General features: G+C 34.9%; 1 long non-coding RNA gene across 1 annotated transcript in view; it reads left to right on the top strand.

Moving 5' to 3' along the window:
• Positions 1 to 12895, top strand: part of LOC139178234 (uncharacterized) — a 169358-nt gene extending 156463 nt beyond the window's left edge. The window contains exon 4 of the long non-coding RNA XR_011562680.1: positions 12845 to 12895. This is a non-coding gene — a long non-coding RNA (uncharacterized lncRNA). The remainder of the gene's footprint in view (positions 1 to 12844) is intronic.
• Positions 12896 to 22660: the final 9765 nt, after the last annotated feature.

Raw genomic sequence — 22660 nt, 5'->3', positions numbered from 1 at the left:
ATGGGCCCTCACCAAGAACCAAATATGCCAGCACCTTGATTGTGGACCTCCCAGCTTCCAGAACTGTAAAAAACAAGTACTTGTTGAGGAAGGCACTCAGACTACAATAATTTGTTATAGCAGCCTGAACAGACTGAAACAGTAACCTAAGGTGAAAGGCAAGAGGAACTGCAATAAAGTCCATTAGGGGAGTTAATTTTAGAGGATGGGCTACTTATTCCAAAGAGGCACACTGGAAGAGAGGTGTTGGGTTGCTGAAGAATATTTCATTCCTTGATCTTTAACAGTTGAACATTATTTGATAATTGGTTAAGTGATGCACGTATGGTTTTATGTATTCTTCATTATGTGTTGTATGTCACAATAAATTTGATTAAAAACAAAAAGAAGGATAAGAAAGGGATCAAGAAAATAAATAATTCTAAGATTACTATTTAAGGGGAGAAGTAAATTCAAGGATGGTTACACTCAAACATGATAGAGTGGAACTGAGACTGATCTCTGCATATTCTCCATCTATGAGGAGATTTGTCTTGCCAGGTTGCTCTCAGTCTACTGCTTTGCATATAAGTTAGTTAGCTGAAATATAATGCATGCCACAACTATCTAGTTGTTTATACAACAACTACTAGTTGTTGCGTAAATATAACAACTCTGTATTTAGGATGCTAAGTACAGAGTTGTTGTAAAATACATGGTTGCCAAATGTAAAACAAATGTTACTTATATTAAATTAGTGAGAAAAAATGTAAAAATTATAATAGGATGGTAAAGGGAATGAATTAGAAGTGAAAACTGCTTTAAAAAAATTAATAAAGTTGAGTCAAAACTAATTAATGTAGTTTACCTTTAAAATTAAGTAACTATAAGTCTCTTAATTTACAATGTTGACATATTTATAAGAATTTAATTATGTTCAAAGACTACAATACATGTTTTTGCTAATACAGATTATTAATATTATGATGTCACGTGGCCAGCCCTTCTTTTATATCTGAATAGAGAAGGAAAAATGTTGCAGGGTGATGTTTTCTCTTGTTATGAGAAAAATAATTTCTTGATTTCTTAGTGCTTAGATTTACTTCTATTATATGAGACAACTCACCAAAATAATGCCTAGAGTGACTCTGAATAATGTGGCCATGTAAACAATTTGCTTCCTTCTTTATTACTAGTGCATTATTAAACTTACAAGTTAAATAATTAGGGTTTTTAACTAGTATGTATACATGAAAATGCTTAGTGACTTGCAAAAGAAAAAATATGATTTGGCAGAAAGCCAGTGAGGTGTTTGTCTCCATAGCTAAAGTGAAGCGATGAGTTTAGGCAATCACTTGGTTAATTCAAGCGTTAAAACTGTTTTTGCTTCAATTGCCTAGATAATCAAAATCAAGCTGCTGGGAATTTTGCCTAAATTTTCTTAGTATTTTGTTCCATTTTTAAGTGAATTTGGTCATAGAAATGTAACTTCAGATATTTTCAGTGCTATTATTTATAGGGAAATGAATGTAACCTGCTACTTTCATCACTCAAATGTTGAGGTAACTCTGGGTTAAATGCAGAAATGAAAAGTTTCCAAACTTTGTTTTGAATTACTCAATGTATCTTCTGCTCTTTGCCCCTGCCTCATTCTTCCTTTGTTCTTCTTCTTTTTATCTCTTTTATTTCTAAAATGCACACACACACACACACACACACACGTTTATGTATTATCTGCAGGCTCATTGACTCAGTCGTGTCTGACTCTTTGCAACCCCATGAACTGTAGCCTGCCAAACGCTTCTGTCTACAGAATTCTCCAGGCAAGAATACTGGAGTGGGTTGCCATGCTCTTCTCCATATGTACTAACTAACTCCTTCCAAAAAAGGTCATTGATGTATACATTCTATTTGAATGCACACATAGCTTAGTGAAAGACTGCAAGTTTATTGACAAATTCCATGAAGAATCAAGGAGTATTATAAGTCGGATCTCGAGTTACTTAGGAGGAGAGGGACAATGTATATATCATGATATGTTCAATCAGATTGCATAAGGCTTTCATTGTGAACAGAATATAGTGATGACTGTAGCATGGGGGTAAGTGGAATACAAGGTAGAATGTCAAGAGATGGTCATAGATAAAAGTAGTGGCTTGAGAAGCTGTGTGGACTTCCTGGTCTGTTCAATAGACTTGTCACCAAAGTTCTTTATGTGGGAAAGGGATATAACCAAAGTTTTGAGGGGATCACATAGGCATCATGAAGAATGGACTAAAGCAGAGAGAAAAGAGTGAGAGGGAGACCAATTAGAAGATGGTTAAAATAACCCAGGATTAAAATAAAGGAATAATAATAGGCATAGAGCAGAAAGCAAAGATTTTTGTGATAATTCTGAGGGATAATAGATATATATTGTAAAGTATTGGTTATAGAAATTCTAGGAAAAGTATATATATATATATATATATATATTTGCAAGAAGAGAAGCAGGGAAAAATAAAAATTATTGGAATCAGAAAATTATAAGGAGGCAACAATGATAGAAAAACTAATGACCTAAACTGCCAATACATAAAGAAAAAAGAGAAACATAGGGAAATTAGGGGGTTTGTCCTTGAATCTTTTCTTCAAAATTTAGGCATGGACAATACAGTCCGTGGAATTCTCCAGGCCAGAATACTGGAGAGGGTAGCTGTTCCCTTCTCCAGGCAATCCTCCCAACCCAGGGATTAAACCCAGATCTCCCACAATGCAAGAGGATTCTTTATCAGCTAAGCCACCAGGGAAGCCTAATTAAAGTATACTGTTCCGTAATTATTACTCATTTTGGTTTTTTTGCTTGCTTTAACTCAAACAGAACTGTCAAGTCAATGGGTCAAAATTTTAATATGCAATAAAACCTAAAAAGACAAACTGTTAAAAGTCTTAAATATATGAACTAGATGGTGACATTTATTTCCTATTCACATTTATTGGAATTTCTTGGGAAAACTAAACACAATTATTTTCTTTGATTTGTGAAAAGTTTTTACAGCATTTTGGTGTAAATATGTATACTTTTCCAAAATTAAGAATTTTGAAAATTAGATTTCTCAGAGGAAATGAGAAGTTTTCTTCCAAGCAAACTTCTAATATTCTATATCTTAGTACAATTGGAACATCTGATAGTGAATACTAAATGATATCCATCCATTCTTTTGTACTTATATAGTTCCACTTTTATTTCTCTCCTATAGTGCTCATTGCATGATAGTAGTATTCTGCACATCTATCTAGTCATCCCTTAAAACCAGCACAGTGCCTGGTGAATAGCTAAAATATTTTTTTTAATATATTAACAATTTTGTCAGACTAGTGATGATTCTTAGATAAGTCTATCAAAAATAGTACCCAAGTCCAGAAAAGCATACTACTATCTCTAGACTTTCTAATAAATTACTTTTTAAAAGTATTTTGAATTTATGGTACTTTTTAATGTACTTAATAATCAGAGTGAGAGTGTGCTTTGCCTAGTAACTCAGTAGATACTAGGCCCTTAAGGGTCTTCAATATCCAAGTTAATTCTAGACTTAATATAATTATTGCCATATAAACAGGAAGCACTTGCTCCCCATTATCATTTAATTCCTATGATACCTATACTGAAAATGTTTCAATTATAAATAAAAGTTGCTGCTGACCGGAACACAAACAACTTTGCTGACAAAAATTCAATAACAAATGAGTGACCCAATTGCCAGTGTAATTTCCCTAAGGAGCACTTCTTTCCATGAAGCTAGCCAAAGAGCTCATGTCTTTTCATGTTACCACCTATATGAATCACAGAAGAATATTGATTTCTATATTAACTCTCAGAGAGCCTGACCTCCTTATAACAGTGTGTGTGTGTTTCCATCTGAAGTTCCACTGAGAGGGGTTGTGCACTTGAATAATTTTCTCCACACCCCTGGGCTCTCCTTGAGAATAAATACATATACATATTTATGATATGGCTCCATTTACTTAGGAGTCAAAAATAGCCGCATAATAAAAGCAATGATGTGTTTTCAAATGAATAGCAAGTCTCATCATCCTTAATACAGACGCATGCTGTTAATTCTGAATCCCTAAATTTTTATGGAAGCAGCCTCCTCTCTTCATCCTCATAGGATGAGATGTTTAACTTTTTGCTTACTGACCTGGATTTAGGAACACAACCTGTAAGAAACAGTACATTAAGATGGTCCTGTGATATCTTTACCTCTGAATTCTTATGTTTGGTCTCCAGCAGTTATATGTAGTGGCATATTTTCAGAAAGTGTAGAACCTGAATCCCTTAGCCAGAAATGTGAACTTGGTCATCTTAATATTCAGTTCCTTTTCCTCCAGACTATGGCTCTCTCATTCTGTATGACTACCTCTTCTGTATACGACAACAGGAGCTCTCTCTACTGAATTACTTAATCTCATTTGAGTGCTGTATAAATTTAGCTTGAAAATTAATGAAGGGAAAGTCCTACATGATTTCCCTCACAAAGTTATTTTGTCTCGACACAAGCAAATTCTTACTAACAAGAATGGCTGAATTTCAGTCTTCAGGGGCAAATGTTTTTGTGTGAATTACTCTCAAACAATTATAATTATTAGACATATATCCTGACTGCTACATTGGATCCCATTAGCCCCCAGAATATCTCTGACCTACAGAGGGCTGAATGTCGCTTCTGAATGCTTTCATCTGATGAGGTCAGGGCCAAAGAAATAATCATTTTTATTAACTCAAAATTAACTTATTTAAGACTTTAATTATATCTGCCAAATCCCTCACCTTTGGCTATATTTTACTGGCTAGAAGCAAATCATAGGTCTCACCCATAAGCAAGAAGAGGGCATTACACAGAGCATGAGCACCAGAGGATGGAGATCATGGGGGTCATCTTCAATTAATGCCTACCTCAGAGGTAGAATCAATAGAAATTCCCAATAGATTAGATAAATGGTTCAAGTTAAACAGAGAGTAAAGGACAACCCCTTGATTTTTGCCTGAACGAAAGGAGGGATGATGAGTTATGCTAGTCCTCAGGTGGAGTGACTAGAGAACAAAAGTAAAATAATTCTCTTGGACATGTTACATTCAAAATGTCAATGAAAAAATCAAATAGGATGCTGAGCAAATCATCTACCATGCAAGTCTGGAAAACAGAGGAGAGTCCAAAAGAAGAGCTCATTTTCGATTTATAATGTCTTATTAAAAATGTATTATATAAAGCATTGCAAGGTAAAAAACAATCTAACAATATATACCTCAAAATGATAGATTAAGTACACATATAGGGAAATACATGTACTAACTGAATTTTCATAAGCTTTTCCTCAACTATTATTTCCTCAAATATCTCAGAGTAACTATATCTCTAAATATAAGGACTTTATCCTTTATATGGAATTCTCTGGACTTAAAAACATATTATCAGCTTCATTATAAGTAATATAGATGGTAACTTTCATATTTATTATTTCACATGTATCTCTTTTCATATAATGTTATTGTCATTATCTCATCTATTTTATTTGGTTTTGAGAGTTACAATAATATAATATGTTTAGATGTATAGTAAACACTAAGACTATGAAACTGCCAGATTTGATTTGGATGACTTGTTATTCTGCGTGAATAAATTCTTCGTTTTAATTATTTCCTGAGAACCAATAACATGGTAGATGAGAGAGAAAAAAAAATATTTATGTTTGCTTTACGTTTTGGAAAGAAAGAATTGCTATAACCAAGCTTTCTCTATTTATATTTTACATAATTAAAATGCTCCTGCTTAGAGAACAAATTGGATTCGAGTATTAAATTAAGCATTGTGATGATGTAGAATTGAAAAAGAAGCGTGTACTGCCAGTGGGCATTTCAAACTGCTAAGCTTTGATGACATTCCAGATAGAAAAAACATTCAGGATTAGAACTAGGTGGAAACAATGTATTTCTGGCAAGTGTGACTCAAATCAATGTGTTTATTTGCAAACTATACATAAACATGTTTGTCATAATTTCATTTTCGTGCAGAACTGGTGCTGTATTGAAATAATAGTCTAGTCAAAGCTCAGTCTACTCATATTCTAAGCAATTCAGTGGTGAACGGCTTAGAATTATAAATCTCTGAACACATATGGAAGCCATATGGCAAACATATTAAGAAGTTTAAATTTTAAATTATGAGCAGGACTTTGCTAAAATTTCCCTGGATACTCTGCTCTGTATGATTAATCTGAATTACTCTCACTTTTTCTAAGGATTTTAGTATTTTATTCAATATTGGCCAGAGACAGAAACAGACAAAGTAGTAAGTCCCTACCTTTTCTGAGCTTCAGTAAAAAGGAGAGAAGGGCAACTGTAGCGATTTTTAAGTACATTTTTTAACCCCATAGTTAAGATAATATTGAAAATGAAATAATATTCCAGATTTACTCTAACTATAATTATAATGCATATTTATGTGTTCCATAACTTGTAAATTATACTTTTGTCCATATCTTACTTATATACTTCTCAAAATAAAGTTTCCAAACTGTTTATCTTTTCAGGCTACTGTGGTTTATACACAATAGAACCTTTTCTCTATTATTGCTAAATATTCTACAAGATAAAAATTACAATGTTTTTCCTAACACACAGTAATAGTAAATATTTTTTAGTCCCAGTTCTTTAGAAAACTGTACAATTAAATACTGTTTAATTCATCAGCCTGGAAAGGAAAAAAAATGTTGTTGTCACTTTATTCAGAATTATTTATGTACTTTTGTCTGTAAAGTGCCACAATAATTTAATGCATGTATTTCTTTGTTTAGGTAAGTAGTTTGCTGCTCATAAGTATTTGATAAGCATCTAATCTCTCTGTTCTCCAGAATTTAGTTAAAACATCAATGTTGTAAAGATTAGAGTGAAACTGAGATATAAATATTCAGCAGAGAATAAACATTTTCTTAGAAATGAAATCCCTCTAAGTATTATAGCACTGTTACAATGTGGCTTTAATCATATACAAATGTATTTTTATATTTTTAGAATCTATGCAACATACTGATACTCATATGGCTTTATCACTAAAGGACAGCCACTTTTCTGATTAAAAGGACAGATTCACTCAAAAAAATCTTTTTTTGTGTGTGTGTGCAAATTTTAAAGCATTATAATAACAAATTCTATTGAAAAAAAAAAATCATCATGTAATGAAAATTCTCCCTAACATTATTGCTAAGTGATTAGGTAAAGAGAAAAATCTACTATTTTAACACTCATAAAAAATCTCTGTTTCTGCTTTAAAAAAATAAATAATTGCTCATACATTTGAGTTTTCCATACAGATCTACACATAATGACTATTTCGGGCCAGTATAATTAAGACAATACTTTAGAAATTCTATATCGAATAATGAGGAATGGCCCTTCTACATAATATTCTTGTAAAAGTACCAAACTTTCTTCAGTGAATCTTAGTTTTTTACTTTTCAAACTTGCCTTGATGACAAGGTTAAATCTGTATCCATAAATACATAGCCTTGCCTCTACTGTCTTTAATCACACTCCAATGAGTTTTTCTTCCAGTCTTCCCACTGATACTTGACGGATTTTACAGCTTTCTAGATGCTTTTTACTAAACAAGATCTCCTATTTTAGCTCTTAAAAAAAACCAAGACAAGCCTACACTCAAATTTTAATTTTGCATGTAATAGTTGAAATGTCTGCAGTCTGCCTAGCTCAATTCTGACCTACAAGTCTCAGGGCTAGGCAGGAGGAGAGAGAAAGGTGGTGAAGAAAGTAGCTTTTTTCTTATTCTGACTTAAATTTTATCAGATTACACTTCCCACATCTGGAATCCCCTGTTGTAATTTCAGTTCCATTATATCCTTCTTGTGCCTGGCAAGTTCCACATCCCTTGGCAGCAGTTCAAGCCATTTTCACTTCCCTTTCTTCAGTTTTATCAGCTCTCCGGACATGAGAGAAGTGTACCAGCAAAAGAGCAAAGTTTCTTTGCCACGGATGACAGGGATGGTGGGTTTGGATATGGTCAGGTGATTTACTCTAAGCACATGTCTACTCACCCAACAAATATCTAAAATTAAATATATTCCTCTTAATAAAATCATTCATCAATAATAGTTACTATTAAAAATATTATGCTATTTCTTCAGGACTACTACATTGACATTATGATAAGTACGCTTTTACCTCTTCCTTCCCTGAATTACATTGCAAAATATCACAGTAACTGAGAAATAATGGTTCAGTGCTTGAATTGCTCCTAATTCTCAGCATTCCTGACCAGAGAGAATTTTAGATTTCCTTGTTATATTTGTGAATCAGATAGCTAAAATAGCTTCAGGGACCCTACAGGAAAGTAGATGAAGCAGGTTAGCTAAGAGTTAATAGAGAGGGATAGGAATCTGTCCAAAAGAGAGTATATGTTATACATGATAAAACAAACAAAAACAGTAATGCAGTCCCATACTCCACTCCCACCCCAGAAAAAACAAACACTTGTATACACCAATTAAATTTATCTCTAATGTGATTTTGTGATCACAATCGTAGAGGTATAATGCAATTCAGGCGCAACTTCATTTTTTTTTTTACTAGTACTTATGTGGTTTCAAACGTTTACATTTATATGGCTGATCTACATGCACATTTTCACAATATATTATGTGATATATAAATATATTATCATCTTAGTTGCCTTAATTCAGTTTATTAAGGTTTCCATTTCTTTGCCAGTGATTTTGAGAGGCCACATTTGTCACTCAGCATCATCCAGGTGGTGCTAGAGGTAGAGAACCTGCCTGCCAATTCAGGAGTCATAGGGACACAGGTTCAATCCCTGGGTCAGGAGGAGGACATGACAAGCCACTCCAGTATTCTTGCCTGGAGAATCCCATGGACAGAGGAGCCTGGTGGGCTACAGTCCATGGGGATCACAAGAGTCAGACATGACTGAGCGACCTAACACTTTCACTTTCCCTTCACTTAACTTTCAATTCAGGTCCAACAGTAATATAACAATTCATGCACGAAAACCAAACTGTTTTAATTAAAGCAACTTTATCATATATTTTAATATATGACAGAGCTATCTCCACTTCCCTAATTTACCTCCATTATCAATGGTTTTCTCTTTCCTACTCATTTTTTCCAGATAAAAATTAACTTATCTAGCTATAGAAACCTTTGGCATTTTTAGTTGAATGATGTTAAATTTCTATACGAAAAGGGAGAACTTATATTGTTTTGAAGTTGAGTGTGAAATAACATGAAAGAAAAGAAACTGGGAAATACTGACACAAAGCCAGTTTACACCTACTCCTAGGACCTACTACTCTGCAGGCCTTTGACTGGATGCTCACAAGAATGTCAGGTACAAAGTGGCCTCTGTTGGGATGCAGGCCTGGAGAAGGATACCGCCAATGTTTCAGTATACTTTTGCTTAGAAACTTCCATCCAAAGAAAATAAGCCTTAAGCTCCTGGAGGAAAATTAATGAACTCTCAGTATGTGGAGGAATACTCTTGGCAGTGGGAAAATGGTAAAAGAAAACCAAACTAAAAAAATTAAAAACAAACAAACAAGAAAACCACCATCCCTGTGGCTAAAGTGTGACAAGCATCCTACACCAATGCTATTTTAAGCCTCCAACCTTTGAAGGAATAACAGGAAATTCTCTACATAAACTTTTTGAAGATACAAGACAGAGTTTGACTACCATGGGAAAGAGGCAAGATCACTGTGAAGGCTGAATCTTTGCGATCTAGAAACACAGAGCCTGCCTAGCAGTGAGGCTGAACAAGATAATAGAGAACATAGCTCTTTACCAGCATCAAGCCAGGAAACACCAGGAAACCAAAATAGCAGACTGCAATGGAGAAGGGGCAAGAGGATGAAGAGAGACTTTCCACTGAAGTGCAGGTGCAAAGAATAATTGAAAAACTGAAAAAAAAAAGAAAAACTGAACGCAAGCAGACACACCAAGAAAAACCCTTCATTACCCTAGCTGCAAGAGAAATGTAAAGCCATTCGTGCACTAAATTTAACTATAAACACTACAAAATACAAATGTGGTTTAACCCATCGCTAGGTTAATAAGTCAAATCCTTACACTAGCAGCCTAGTATAAGAGAAGATGTGACATTTCCAGGCAAGAATCAACAATTATCACACACACATAACCACCATCAACAATGACAGGACTAGATTTATAGTGTTCCTACATGTTTGAGCTATTAGCTAGGAAATTTAAAATAACTATGATTTACATGTTAAAGGGTCTAAAGGAAAAGGTAGATGCATTGCATGAACAGATAGGGAATTTCAGCAGAGATGGAGACTATAATATAAACTCAAATTTTTCAAGTCATTTCAACTAACTTAGGTTTAAGGACTTAACTATTAGCACTGGGCCTTCTACTTTAGTCACAAAATTAAGCCTGGCTTTGTTATTAAGTGATTATCAATCATTTGTAACATGGTCTTAGATTGAACTTCACATTGAAACATCAACAGTATCAATATAATTAAAAATAAATAAAACCTCAGTCTCTTTCTTTCTGGGTTGTAACAACAAACAATAATTCAAAATTCCCGTGAGAGAAAAACATTTGCATTTAAAATTTGTCCCACACAAATGCAAAATATTAGCTTTTTTGAGATAGATATTAAAGAATGCTGCTGCTGCTAAGTCACGTCAGTCGTGTCCGACTCTGTGCGACCCCATAGACGGCAGCCCACCAGGCTCCCCCCCCGTCCCTGGGATTCTCCAGGCAAGAACACTGGAGTGGGTTGCCATTTCCTTCTCCAATGCATGAAAGTGAAAAGTGAAAGTGAAGTCGCTCAGTCATGTCCGACCCTCAGCGACCCCATGGACTGCAGCCTACCAGGCTCCTCCATCCATGGGATTTTCCAGACAAGAGTACTGGAGTGGGGTGCCATTGCCTTCTCTGCCCATTAATCACAAATTAACAATCTCCTTCAGCTTCTTACACAGTTTGCATCAACCAACACTATTAGGGGTATGATATTACTTAATCCTGTATAGTGTACAATTAATCTCTAAGATCAATCAGCTTTTCTCATTGACCATATTAAACTATTAGATAAAAATATGTGAGTATGAATAAAGACTTGCTTCTAGCATATCCTTAACTAAAGTTGAACTTTCTTATTGTGAGGAATCCTAGAATAGTTTAACTTAGCCATCTGAATGTTTAGATAATTGTAAATATTTTCATCTAGCATAAACAATTAAAATAAAATGAAAAGAATATTATCAGCTCATTCAGATTCACAGAGGTTGGTTAAGAAATAATCTTCCCTTCAAATTCATAGCATTCTGATGATACTTTCTTGTAAAAATGAGGCAGTAACCACATATATTAGCAAAAAGAAAAAAAAAAAAAACCTACTGTATGCTTCCCACCTGAAATAGTCACAAGGAAAGGAAGTTTGTTATGCCACTCTCATTATCATTGTACTGAAGTGTATATGGCATTAAAAAAGGAATAAATATAATACAACTCAAAAATTTTAAAAAGAAGTAAATTGTATTTATTCAAAAAGGCATAACTATATTTATACACAAAATATAAGTATAAAAAGCTAAAGAATAAGTTAAAGAATAAGTTTAATAAGGTTGCTAATTTTAACATTTTTATAAAAACAAATTGTACTGCTATAGCAATGAATAAAAGGAAATTGAAATAGACATATTAGGTACAGCCACATCATAAAATTAAATGCTTAGGATAAATTTGAAAAGATGAACGAAATATGCATTGGAATTTTTTCAAAAATTGATGAGAGAAATTAAACATGAACTAAAAAAAGTGGAGTGGACATGCAGTAGAAGATTCAATATTGTGATATTAAATTCTCCAAATATTCATTGCAATTCTGATCAAAACCTTGCAGGTTTTTTGGTTAAACAAAAATAGCAAGCTGGCTCTACAATTTAGATGAAATGCAAAGATTCTAGTGTAGCCCAAAGAACAAAACTGGAGGACTTCTACAAGTCTTGATTTTAGACTTATTATAAAACTACAGTAATTAAGACAATGTCATATTGGCATAAAGAAAAATATATAGAAAATAAAAAATAGTGTAGAGAATATATAAATAGATCCACACACATATGTTCAACAGATTTGGAAAAAGTGCCAAGACAATTTAATGAGGAAAGAATAATTTTTTTCAGCAATGGTGATAGAATAATTGGATAAAGCCAGTGCAATTTTCTTGCATTGCTTTTAGAAACATAAAATAGTATAATCGCTTTCTACCCCTGGGTGTTTGCATAAGATAAATGAACACATATGTCCACACAAGGTCTCACACTTGAATGCTTACAGCAAATTTGGGCATTACATAACACAAACATAACACAAAACTGGAAGCGAATAGATTAACAATGCGGTACCGCCTAGCCTTAAAGAAACAAGCAAATGTGACATGAAACGAATCTTAAGCCAGTAACATCAGATGAATGATGCCTCTCCAAGAAGCCTCTAAAATACTAAATGTTGTTTTATTTCATTTTTGTAAAATTCTATAAATTATAAACTAACCCACTGTGACAGAGAGCCTAGTAGCCACTTGGGATGGAGAAGTGTATGTTTCCCACAATGGAAATAGCACAGGGAAATCACCTTGAGCATATTATAAGCCAAATACCCCGTGGACCTGAGATTAGTTGGCGAGTCTTCTGTGGGAACATGTCTCACCTTTATTTGAAAAGAGGGTAAGAGAAATTTCAGCATCAAATGATTTTTCACTCTGAACACAAGTGAAATTATGTGAAATTTTCATGTTTATTTTCTCTTTCCTTTTCTCTCAGATATTCACCAGCTCCATTCCTATACCTTTATTTTTTCCTTTTAAGGTAAGTTATATTACATTATGTCATTTTGAAAGTGATGTATATTGACCTCTTTGCCTCAATTATTATGGATTAAATCGTACTTTTATACCAGGATCAGTTTATTCTTTCTTCCAGATAGGCTCACCTGCCGCGTTGACAAGTTTTAGTCAAGTGCATTATTTCTAGGCCAAAATAATCCTTCCATTGCCTTGAGTCATCTCAGTACTTGAAAATCCCCAGCTGCTTTCTCTGTTGCCACACCACAGTTGCCACACCACCATAGAACTAGAAGCCCTCATACACAGTGCCAGCTGACAAGAGAGAATACTCTGCTTTCTCCCTGGCCAAACTGCCTGCACAGAAGCTCTGGCTTCTTCGGTGGTAGTGGAAGGGCTGTGCAACAGAACACAGAATGGCCGTGGAGGTTATGCCCCTTGGGGTGACTCTGAATAAGTGAGAAGGGAATCTAGGGCCATCCAGAAACTCAATGATGCCATAATCCACCTCTGGAGACCTGGAACTTGACTGCAAAAGCACATGTGTTTATTGGGAAGCTCTAGCCAACTGGTTAACATACCACATTATATTTGATCTTCCCTTCTTTCCTTCCAATTTCTCAGTACATTTTCCTTGGGGTTGCATCCTTCCCATAAAGTATTATCATCCAAGCCTTGGCTTCAGGGCCTGTGTTTTCAGGGAGCCCAGTTTAAGTCATTCATTCATGCCACTTTTCTATAGCCTCTCTTCTAAATGTCAACAGGATTAATAGGTAATGGTTGTTATATTAAAATGGAGATTTTCTGCTTTAGAAATTAATCCTACATAGTGACAGAACAGCAGCCCTTTTTGTTCCACTAGTCACTTGTGTTAGGTAAGTAAGCTAGTGTAAGTTATGAATAAAATGTTAGACAGATGGAGAGATATTCCATGCTCCTGGGTTGGAAAAATCAATATTGTAAAAATGACTATACTACCAAATGTAATCTAAAGACTCATGGCAAAACCAATACAATATTGTAAAGTGAAAAAAAAAGACTCAGTGCAATCCCTATGAAATTACCAACGGTACTTTTCACAGAACTAGGACAAAACAAAAAAACAACTCATAATTCATATGAATAAAAATTAGAAAATAAGATAACAATGAAAAAAGTCCTTGCACTTGGTAAACAATTATTTGGGGAAAAATGTATGAAAAAATGAATGCTTTATCTTTTTTTTCCTGTTTGTTACATGTTTCCTAGTAATTTAACATTATGGTTAACCATAGATTATCATATAGTCAAATATAATGTATTTTATTACATAATGTACTATTTTCAGATTAAGCAGATTTTACTGGACAAATTTGGGTTAAGGTCTTAATTAATGATTTTTATTATACTGTCTTTTTTTAAGATTCTTAGAGCATTAAGAAAATGTGCTGACCTAGACAGAGGCAGATGACAGGATCAATGGCAGCTCACTGACATTAAGTCATTTATCAAATGCTGACAAATCACTGTTAATTTGTATTGATTCACTAGCTGGGCTTAGTGAACTGAAAAGACAAATCCAAATATACACTGAACAGAAATGGGAAACTTGACTGCTTTAATCAAATCAAAGTCAAGTCAAGCTGAAATTTTTCTTATTTTTGTTCATTTAGATTCTAGATTTTTCTATTAAATTGAACAAAATACTTGGTATAATCGCTCTAGATACATGGGAGATTTTGCTCTTAAGAACCAAAACTTTATCAAGAGTTTCCTGACATTGTAGAGGGCTTCAGATTTGCATTTTGAAATGGAATCTTTCTACCAGGGTCAGAGTTTAATTGCTTGTGAATACAAAATTTCACTTGCTTCAGCGTAATTTCAAAATATACTTCTTAAAATCTTGTTGATTTTTAAAACTCATAGTATTAAGTGATGTATTTGATATATTACATGATATACTGAAAAAGCTCACACATTTTGACCAATAATCTAGTATTTCATATGCTGCATAAGAATATACCTGTATTTTCTACATTTGAGCATGTGATATAAACAGATATATATTCTTGAATTAAATAGCCACTCCATAAATCTATAAGAGAGATCCTCTCCACATTTAAGAGGGGAGCTAAGCTTATAAATTAGCTTTATTTCTTAAAAATAAAATTAAAAAATACATATCTTTTCTATAATTTCACCAAAACTTGTCCCTTTTCATCTTTACTAAGAAAAATATCAAAATATTTCAGTTATATACCATAATGTACAATACTTGTAGCTATAGTTATTCTCTTCTGTTTATGGACTTCTCTGGAGATATATCTGAAAATGTACTTTATATCTGAGAGGCATTAAATTTTTTAGTGCAAATTAATTTTCTGACAATGATATAACAGCTGTGTAATTTGACTCTCTATTTCCTATTTAATAAATATATTCCCTTAGTACTCTTCTGTTTAAAATATCAGGCTTCCCTGATAGCTCAGATGGTAAAGAATCCACCTACAATGCAGGAAACCAGGGTTGGATTCCTGGATCGGTCTGGAAAATCTGCTAGAGAAGGGATAGGCTACCCACTCCAGAATTCTTGGGCTTCCCTTGTGGCTCAGCTAATAAAGAATCCACCTGTAATGCAGGAGACCTAGGTTCAGTCCCTGGGTTGGGAGGATCCCCTGAAGAAGGGAAAGGCTACCCACTCAAGGATTCTGGCCTGGAGAATTCCATGGACTGTATAGTCCATGGGGTTGCAAAGAGTCAGACACGACTGAACGACTTTCACTATCCTTTCCTGGCACTCTTCATTTAGGTCAGCAAGCATACTGTCAAAAATCTAAAAATAGCGAAATTTAAAACACTAGATCAATAAAATTGTATTTCACAGGGATTTATTGTGTATGTAAGAAAAGCTTGAGAACTGGGAGCTTTCAAATCCAAAAGTGATATGATATTCTGCGGCATAATGTTACAGGATGGCTTATAAACTGAAAGGTTAGTTGCTTAACCTTTACAATGATTGATTATTAGAATGGGGTTTTCCAGACTGCAGGAGATTGATTAAAAGTAATGATCGCATACCATTTTAGGAAGATTATTTAAGATTATGATGATAATAAATATTTCTAAGAAATAAGCTATTTCACTTACATTATGAAATAAGTTACATTTCCTTACGTGGGTTAAATAGTTTTCTCGGCTTGAGAGATTCTCAAGCTTGATCTCCGTTTTGTGTTATTTTAACAATGTCAAAAGGATGCTTGTTAAAACACTAGCTTTGACAACTGAAAATGAGATGTCTTTAATTTGTTAATCACTCTTTAAGGTATTAACTCAGAAAAGAAATTCTTTAAAAAGGTACAATATACTAACTTCTGCATTTTGAAAGTCAAAGTATTTCAGCTGGTCTTAATCTTCCTCCAATTGCATGCAGAGATGCGATGCTGTTGTTTGCTTTAAAGGCCCCCAAATAAGCCAGTGTTTGCTTTTTAAATATTCATGTAAACATACTTCAGGTAGAACTCAATATGGTCTGACTCCTCTTGGCAGGACATGTGCTCTCCATAGGCACCCCTGGTCAGGTTTTCACATTGTCCTCACTGGCACAGACTCTTAGAGGTGTGTCCAGTATTGACTATCCTTTTACAAAGAGTAAAAATGGCTGTTATTCTCTCAAGTTACTTGTTGTTTCAAATTTTTACAGAATATTTTACAGAATATTTTACAGAATAAAAATTCAAATACTTACAGAAATATTTATAGAAAGTGTCCACTTGTGAAATGAAATTTTTACAACCGAGATCTCTTCCTATGGTTTTAATGTCATTAAGTAGTTTAAATGATGTATTATTAACCTTTTTCACATGTTTAAACTCATGTTTTCCCCGAAAATAGAAATTTTCTCAGAAAAGGTTACTATGTATAGAATTAAGAAAAAATGTATTATGGTGGAGGGTGGGTCCTTTTAGGACAATTATCTGTCATACAGGATTTGGGCTTGGGATAAGGAACGGGGTTTTTTGGGAAAAGGGAAAAAAAAATTGCAAGATCAACTTAGCCTGAAGATCCCCTAGTTTCTCTACCAACTCATGGAAAGGGGTGCCAGGCTCAGGCCATCTTTGGACCTGGTGTGGGTTTCAACATTGTGAGCACCCTCAATATGGTAATCAAAAGAATGCTACTTTATATTTGGAGAATATATGGGCTGCTTGACATTGGGCAATATTGATTTAGGTGGCAGCTGTTTACAGGAATTGCTGGAAAAGCCAGCTGCTCTGTACCTGGAGACTATAGAGCAGACAGGCTATTGGAACCTGTATGTGATTACAAACATCTCTGCCAAGTTGAAGAAGTCAGGAGTGTTGTGGAAAATTAAGCTTCAACACCACCCCTGCTGTTGGGAGAAAAGAAACTGAACCATCCCTGTGAACTTGTGGTCTGGGCCACCTAGGATTCTCTGGTAAGGTCATTTTTCAGAAAAGCTTGTTCCTCCCAAAGCATATTTTATTTTACTTGGTAAACACAGACATTTTAAAAAGCTAAACAGACAAAACTAAGTTCTAGAGAGTTTTATTATGTATATTTTAATTGATTTATTTTGATCTTTCCAAATAGCTCATTATTCAAAACAAGATTTTCTTTAAAAGAGTATGTTTTGAAGTATGATTAGCTTAGCTAGTTGTCTTAGAAATAAAGAGAAATAATACAGTTTATGGGAGTTGTTAGTTTTGTGATTGAATGATACTATTTTACAAAAAAAATTTAAGTTTGTTAAAGAAAAATTTAGAAAGATATTCAGAAAAATTTTCAATGGTTTTTGCGTTTAGATGAAAATATCCCAAAGACATGGAACAACTGACTTGTTCAAAATTGGGAAAGGAGTACAACAAGGCTATATATCGTCACTCTGCTATTTAACTTCTATGCAGAGTACATCATGTGAAACGCTGAGCTGGGTGAATCACAAGCTAGAATAAAGATTGCTTGGAGAAATATCAACAACCTCAGATGCAGAGGATACCACGCTAATGGCAGAAGTGAAGAATTAGAGCCTCTCAATGAGGGTGAAGGGGGAGAGTGAAAAAGCTGGCTTAAAACTCAACCTTCAAAAACTAAGATCATCCCATCCAGCCCCATTACTTCATGGCATATAAAAGGGGAAAAAGTGTAAGCAGTAACAGATTTTATTTTCTTGGGTTTTAAATCACTGTGAATGGTGACTGCAGCCGTGAAATTAAAAGACACTTGTTCTGTGCAAGAGAAGCTATAAGAAACCTCGACAGTGTATTGAAAAGCAAAGACATCACTTTGTAGACAAAGGTCTGTATAGTCAAAGTTACGATGTTTCCAGTTGTCACACACAGATGTCAGAGTTGGACCATAAAGAATGATGCTTTTGAATTGCAGTGCTGGCGAAGAATCTTGAGAGTCCTTTGGACAGCAAGGAGATCAAGCCATTCAATCCTAAAGGAATTCTACACTGAATATTCATCAAAAGAACTGATACTGAAGCTCCAATACTTTTGCCACCCAATGGGAAGAGCCAACTCCCTGGAAAATACCCTGATGCTGGGAAAGAGTGAAGGCAGGAGGAGAAGGGGGCAGTAGAGGATGAGATGGTTAGATAGCATCATCGACAACTCAGTGGATATACATTTGAGCAAGCTTTGGGAGATGGTAGAAGACAGAGGAGCCTGGTGTGCTGAAGTCCATGAGATTGCAAAGAGTCAGACACAATTTAACAATAAACAGCAACAATCCCAGAAATATTGATATTTTCAATAATTACTGGTATTTAAGATATAAAGAATAAATAGCTGAGGCATCATCAGATTAAAATACCACTCGTATCAAATCAGGATTTATGTCTTCACCACATCCCCCTCAAAAAAGAAAATGTGAACACATATAGCCATCTGTTACCCTGGTACATGTTCTCAAGGTCATTAGGGTCATTGTACTCTTTTAAGTCCACAAAATTATCCTTTAAATCTATTGCAAAATCCTGCATCATCTTCATACTTCAATTCTTTACATTTTTAATAGATAAAGGAAGAAAATAGTCATCTTTGAATTCCAGTACTCAAATATTTATTAATATCTTTGAAACAAGATAGAGAAAATATTCAATACTTTAGCAACTTAGCTTATGGTTTGATTTTGCAACTAACTCTTAACTTGGTTTATAGGCAGTTTTTAATAAACAATTTATGTGGCATTAAAATGAAGACAGAGAATAAATGATGGCAGTGTAATTTTATAGTTCATTTTTTAGGGAATTTTACCTATGTGGTTTAATTTGATGAATCAAACATTTTAATTATAAATTCACCTACTGATAAAAGAGATATTCTCTTTGAAATAGGTTTTGTTTTTAAAATCTCTTGCCTAAAGCTGTATACCATCTCCTACAAAACAACAGCTGTTTTACTCATGAGCGTCTAAATAAAATCCATGAGAAATGAAAGAGCCCTGACATTTGGGCAGAGTTCAGGCCAAATATATTTACATGACAAGGACTCTTACTCTCTGTTCCTGTAGACACCAACCCTGCAGAGGCACAATTTAGTCAGATTCCCTTAAATAGAACATTCCTGTTTGTAGAATATCAAAGCCTATGTGTGGTCGGAACATTTCCATGAACTGAAGCCACATGTCCTGCAACCTGCTGCTTCAATAACTGCCAATATTTTTCAATGAGCAGAAAGTTCCAGGTGCAGATATGTTATACTGCTAATTCTGTATCAACCAGATTGAAAAAAATATCCAAAACTCTTCCAATTACCTTGCGTATATGACCCAGCAATAGCATTTCTTCTCTGAATGTCCAAGTTTACCTCAAGAGAATATATATATATATATAAAATTTCTATCTCATGTAAACATATAAAATTCTTTATTAGCTAATAAAGTAAATCCAAGACTAGAAACTTAGTCTATTACAGAACATTTAACCAAGTCAGACATTCTACTTCTTAACTGTTAGGAAAAACTTATCAGTATCTTCTGTGGAATTAAAAACACTCATATTTTCTGGGCAGCTGTTATTAAGTTTTCTGTTGTAGTAGTTAAAACCCATCAAAGAGTAGAAAAAAATAGTGAAACAGCTAACTTCTGGAAGCCTCATCTACAGGCTGAAGATCAGACACCCAAAATGTTCTCAGTAGTGGATTTTAAGCCCGGTGTTGGATCTAAAGATCCACAATCTGAGTTGTTACAGCTAAGTATTAAAAAATTTGCAAACACTTTCATTTATTTAATAAATTTACTGTAACAAGATTATCAGACAGGTATAATTACCTAATGTATTCAAAATAATGTTCAAAGAGGCTAAGTTGCTCTTCTCAGATCACAAAGCCTACTAGCAATAAGGAGGATAAAGAACCTAAAATTATAACTCAAAGACCTTTTCTCTGCTTTTTTCCCACTTTCAGCTCTTTTGGATATTTTCCAGACAAGATTCAAAAGTCAATTTCTTTAATTTACTGACAGATATATCATCTCTGCTAGAATCCAAAGGAAATAATTCTATTTTCTATAAGCTCTTTTCTTGAATTCAAATGTTTGAAATTTCTGTTAATTCCCACTTGATGCCTTTTAAAGTCACAGATTTCTAAACTCTACCCAGTCTACTTCTAAGGACGTGGCCTGTGGCTGGTGCAAAATATCTAGATTAGGATGATTCACTAGGATTTTCAGGGGCTACCCTGTAGTGTACTGCTTCTTTGATCCATATTGCTTATTTATGTCTTGATATTACTCAGTTATATCACAAATACCTTTTAGAAAAGCATTAAATGCTATTGATATTTCCAGAAACTTGTGTGGTGATAAACAAAATAGGAGGAATGCTAGTGTTCTCATTTCTGGCCATTTAATTCTCAATAATATTTGTTAATTAAATATTTGCTGTTGTTTAGTTGCTAAGTCTTGTCCAACTCTTTGCCACCCCATGGACTGCAGCTTACCTGGGTCCTCTGTCCATGGGATTGCCCAGGCAAGAATACTGGAGTGGGTTGCCATTTCCTTCTCCAGAGGATCTTCCTGACCTAGGGATCAAACCCGCACCCTCTGCATTGGTAGGTGGGTTCTTTACCACTGAGCCACCAGGGAAGCCCACTTAACTGTTTAGAGAGACACTGAAAAAAAATAATTATGGAAAGATGGGAATGGCAATTTTGGTTGGAAAGGTTCAATTCAGTTCAGTCACTCAGTCATGTCTAAATTTTTGCAACCCCATGGACTGCAGCATGCCAGGCTTCCCTGTCCATCACCGACTCCCAGAGATTGCTCAAACTCATGTCCATCGAGTTGGTGATATCATCTAACCATCTCATCCTCTTTCGCCCCCTTCTCCTCCTGCCTTTAATCTTTCCCAGCATCAGGGTCTTTTTCAGTGAGTAGATTCTTTGCATCAAGTGGCCAAAGTACTGGAGCTTCAGCTTCAGTCCTTCCAATGAATATTTAGGACTGATTTCCTTTACGATTGACTGGTTGGATCTCCTTGCTGTCCAAGGAACTCTCAAGAGTCTTCTCTAACACCACAGTTTAAAAGCATCAATTCTTCAATGCTCAGCTTTCTTTATAGTCCAGCTCTCACATCCATACATGACTACTGGAAAAACCCTAGCTTTGACTAGATGGACCTTTGTCAGCAAAGTAACGTCTCTGCTTTTTAATATGCTTTCTAGGTTGATCATAGCTTTTCTTCCAGGGCTTCCCTCATCGCTCAGCTGGTAAAGAATCTGCCTGCAGTGCAAGAGACCTGGGTTCAATCCCTGGTTGGGAAGATCCCCTGGAGAAGGGAAAGGCCACCCACTCCAGTATTCTGGCCTGGAGAATCCCATGGACTATACAGTCCATGAGTCACAAAGAGTTGAACACAACTGAGCAACTTTCACTTTCAGTTTCTTCCAAGGAGCAAGCATCTTTTAATTTCATGGCTTCAGTCACCATCCACAGTGATTTTGGAGCCCAAGAATATAAAGTCTGTCACTGTTTCCGTTGTTTCTCCAGCTATTTGCCATGGAGTGATGGGAACAGATGCCATGATATTAATTTTTGAATGTTGAGTTTTAAGGCAGCTTTTTCACCCTTCTCTTTCACTTTCATCAAGAGGCTTTGTAGTTCCTCTACACTTTCTGCCATAAGGGTGGTGTCATCTGCGTATCTGAGGTTATTGATATTTCTCCTGGCAATCTTGATTCCAGCTTCTGCTTCATCCAGCCTGGCATTTCACATAATGTACTCTGCATATAAGTTAAATAAGCAGGGTGACAATATACAGGCTTGACTTACTCCTTTCCTGATTTGGAACCAGTCTGTTGTTCTATGTCCAGTTCTAACTGTTGCTTCTCAACCTGCGTACAGATTTCTCAGTAGGCAGGTTAGGTGGTCTGGTATTCCCATGTATTGAAGAATTTTCCATAGTTTGTTGTGATCTACACAGTCAAAGGCTTTGGTATAATCAATAAGGCAACAGTAAATGTTTTTCTGGAACTCTCTTGCTTTTCCGATGATCCAACGTATGTTGCAAATTTGATCTCTGGTTCCTCTGCCTTTTCTAAATCCAGCTTGAACATCCAGAAGTTCATGGTTCACATACTGTTGAAGCCTGGCTTGGAAAATTTTGAGCATTATTTTGCTAGCATGTGAGATGAGTGCAACATGCAGTAGTTTGAACATTCTTTGGCATTGTCTTTCTTTGGGATTGGAATGAAAACTGACTTTTACCAGTCCTCTGGCCACCGCTGAGTTTTCCAAATTTGCTGGCATATTGAGTGCAGCAGTTTCACAGCATCATCTTTTAGGATTTGAAATA

Source organism: Bos indicus, chromosome 21, assembly GCF_029378745.1.
Source record: "Bos indicus isolate NIAB-ARS_2022 breed Sahiwal x Tharparkar chromosome 21, NIAB-ARS_B.indTharparkar_mat_pri_1.0, whole genome shotgun sequence".
In the NCBI taxonomy this organism is placed as follows: Eukaryota; Metazoa; Chordata; class Mammalia; order Artiodactyla; family Bovidae; genus Bos; species Bos indicus.
The sequence above is the reverse complement of the archived record's forward strand: the minus strand, read 5'-3'. Positions and strand labels throughout refer to the sequence as shown.